Below are 3,528 nucleotides of genomic sequence, written 5' to 3'. Positions count from 1 at the left end.
CCCCACCCCCAAATAAATAAATAAACAATCACAAGAATCATCATTTATATTTTGAAGGACATTTGAACATTTGCTCATGTGTGACATACGGTAGGTTAAAGGTTGGATATATGAGATTAAACACCTATCACTGACTTAATGGATGAATGAATGTACAATAGCCCACAAAGGTCAAGCTCATTGACTGTCTGAGAATCCATTCATGCATCTGTTTAACAGCTTCCGTCCCTTCATCTTCCAGCTGTCACGGTGGTCGGGGACTGTTCCTAAGCCGCAGTCCTCCCTGCCTTGGCTTTTAGAAGCAGAGATCATCTGGGATTAAGCCGCTGCTGTAATCGCTCTGTCGATTGGCCGGAGTCACACAGGCAGCTGGTGGAGGTCAGTCTTGATCTTCAGCAGAAATGACAACCTCCAATGTTTCACAGGCCGGAGAGAGAGCACATTGGTGGCGGACACCAGCTCCGAGTAGTGGGATTATTATGATGATGTGCGGTGGGATGAAGAAGCAGCGGGCAGAAAAATATATGTTTGGATTTCTGTGAGGGATCCTGGTTTCCACATTGCGTAACTGTCAGATATCTGGGTTAGAACAGTGGAGTTTGTTTTTAGTAATGTGTTGCGTAACTGTGGGAAGATAGATTTAGTCGGTCTGACAGTATAGTAAGGTATAGTAAGGAATACAGAGCACAATAATATGACAGGCTTGTGCTTTTTTTTTTTTGCCACCATGCACATACTGTACAGCAGTGGTTCTCAAAATTGGGGACAGGACCCCCTGGGGAGCATGGAGCCACTGCCACTGCACTGAAATTCAGCATGGATCCTTTTTTATTAGTTGCTTCCCATCATTCTTTACAACTGCTAAAGATTGTTGGGGTGGGGGGTGTATGTGTGTGTGTGTGTGTGTGTATGTGTGTGTGTGTGTGTGGGGGGGGGGGGGGGGGGGGCTTTTGTTTACCACTCCTGTGCAGTGATGAAAAGGTGGCAAGCTCAATTGTTAGTGAGACAAGTGGGTTCACTGCAGATGGAGGCTTTTTTCTCACGTGAGGCAGAAAAACACAATTTTTTTCATGTGAAATCAGCGCTGCTCAGGATCCTCGCAGGTTCGGTGTTACTCACTAACACCTTCGTACACTGTTGCACCAAAGGGTGTCAGATTTATTTTACTGAAACTGTGTGAGTTGTAGGGCAGGAGCAGTCTGTAAAAAGCCAACATGGCAAATCACACAACCACGCTAAGGGATTGTATGAAAATGATTCAACCATTCCTCCAAGTCAAACTGGATTCTGTCTAGAGAAGTATCAGGGTTTGGGTAAAAATAAGTCCTTCGTTTAAGTTTGATGACACACTACAGTATATTGCTCTATCACAATATCACCTGACTTGCACTATTACTACTTGCACATTATGCTTCACCTTTTAAAAAGCCGCCACACAAAAGCTGCAACACCCTCCTGACAATATCTAATAGGAATATAACACAAGGAAATTTTGCTGTTAATTTTGCAATAACCAAAAGTGCACAGAGAATTTAATGGTGTACGTCCAATTTAAACCTTGATATATTTTATTAATATATTAATCAAATAATAATTCAGCCAACATATGGACACATTTTACTTTATTGTTCTGCTTAATGTTAAGGTGCAAAATAAAGGAAAGCTGGGAGCAGCTGGAGGCCTGTGACAGATGATATACTGGAAGATAAAGTTCAAACTGCCAAAAAATGTATCTATAGTCGCCCTCAGTTTTCTGAACTCGTATCGTCCAAATTATTTATTGTACAGTCCCTAAGAAAACAAGTTAATCCAATATAATATATATAGGCCTAGCGAGTGTGTGTGTGTGTGTGTGTGTGTGTGTGTGTGTGTGTGTGTGTGTGTGTGTGTGTACAAACTGTGATTGTAGGGTTTGGGGTGAGGTCTTTAGTTGTAATGGTTAAGGTTAGGGTCAACAAGCATCCTCACAACTGCAAACCAAAATCTCTCTCCCTCTATCTGTGTGTTAGAGAGAGAGAGAGAGAGAGAGAGACAGAGAGAGAGAGACAGAGAGAGAGAGACAGAGAGAGAGAGACAGAGAGAAAGAGAGTTCATTTTTGTGGTAGCAGTGAAATACACCCTGTGATTCCTCTCAGACCTCCATGTGTTGCTGGCCAAGTAAAACATGACTCTGCTGTCCCTGCAGGGTGCCAGCTCCTCCCATTACCTCCAGGGGGCGACACAGTAGCGCAGGTGAATATTACCCTTCTGCGTGTGTCTAATAACCGATTCAAAGTTCCTGTGTGAGAATTGTGAGAAGCTACATTTTGAGATGACTCCTCCCTGTGATGTGACAGAGACACACTGCCATCAGTAGTTTAAACGCTGTTGCTCGCTCCACCCTTAAAACTCGAGGATCAAACCCCTTTATACAGGAGATGCGCGCTGAGCTAATCGATTATAGATTAGTCTTGTGTTTGATTTAACACACAAGCTGCATCTGTGCTTCTGCCTGATTTTGTCAATCCAGGCATGTGGAGATAATGGCGCAGGCTGCGCACCGTGTAGGGGGTTTTGTGTGTGTGTGTGTGTGTGTGTGTGTGTGTGTGGAGAGAACAGACTGTGCACATGAGAAATAGTCGGCCATTGAAATGATTTGCTGTTGGCGTCACGCGCAGCCTACGGGCTTATCGACTCAGACAGCTTTCTCAAAGTGAAGTTGGGCTGATGTCTCGGATCATAATTTGCTGAGACCCCGCGTGCTCTGCTAAATTGATGTGAGATGTGCAGAGGGGTCACATGTATTTCTTTTTTTTTCTTTTTTTTTAAAGCCTCCATTAACTTTATTTTGTCCAAACACAGGAGAGTTTAAACGTATGGAGTTAAAATAACCCTGAATTCTTTTCTCTCAGTATTAGAATAAACTGAGATTACAGATTGTGCTCACTAGAGGGCGCTCATAACACAGTCAATAATGTCAATCCCCCTTTTTTTTTTGAGGAGTAGTGGGGCTGGGGGAGTGGAGTAAATTCTTCCATTCTGGGTATGCTATGTATTTGGAGAGGGGTGTTGGACACTACTGTTGTGTATGAGCTTCGTTAAATAGGAGACTGTGTCCGGGGTTGATTACAGGTACCTCATTTCTATAATCTGATTACATTCAATGCTGCCTACACACACACTTTACACTTAGTAAACTTGCTTGTATTGTGTCCAGGTGCGAGTTAAATCATAACCATATGCTGCTTCCTCAGGTTTCTGAGTGGACTCTGCATATGGTGAGCAAAGGTGCATGGACCCCCACACACACACACACACACACACACACACACACACAGACACACACACAGAGTCCTTAGGGCCTTGCAGATTGTCACAATTGTGAGTGCAAAAAACCCAGTTAGCTCATGGGGTCAGTGCTGAACGTGAGTGGTCATGTTTTTACAGTATAATCAACATTTCTGATGGACTGTCATTTATCCAAAGCAGGCTGAAACAGTGGGTGTAGGATTTTTTTTTAAGGGGGGGCACAGGGGAACAGAGGAGTGA

The sequence above is a fragment of the Seriola lalandi genome, unplaced genomic scaffold (assembly GCF_002814215.2).
Source record: "Seriola lalandi dorsalis isolate HSWRI2012SDOR001 ecotype SW California unplaced genomic scaffold, Sedor1 jcf7180002054672, whole genome shotgun sequence".
In the NCBI taxonomy this organism is placed as follows: Eukaryota; Metazoa; Chordata; class Actinopteri; order Carangiformes; family Carangidae; genus Seriola; species Seriola lalandi.
The sequence above is the reverse complement of the archived record's forward strand: the minus strand, read 5'-3'. Positions refer to the sequence as shown.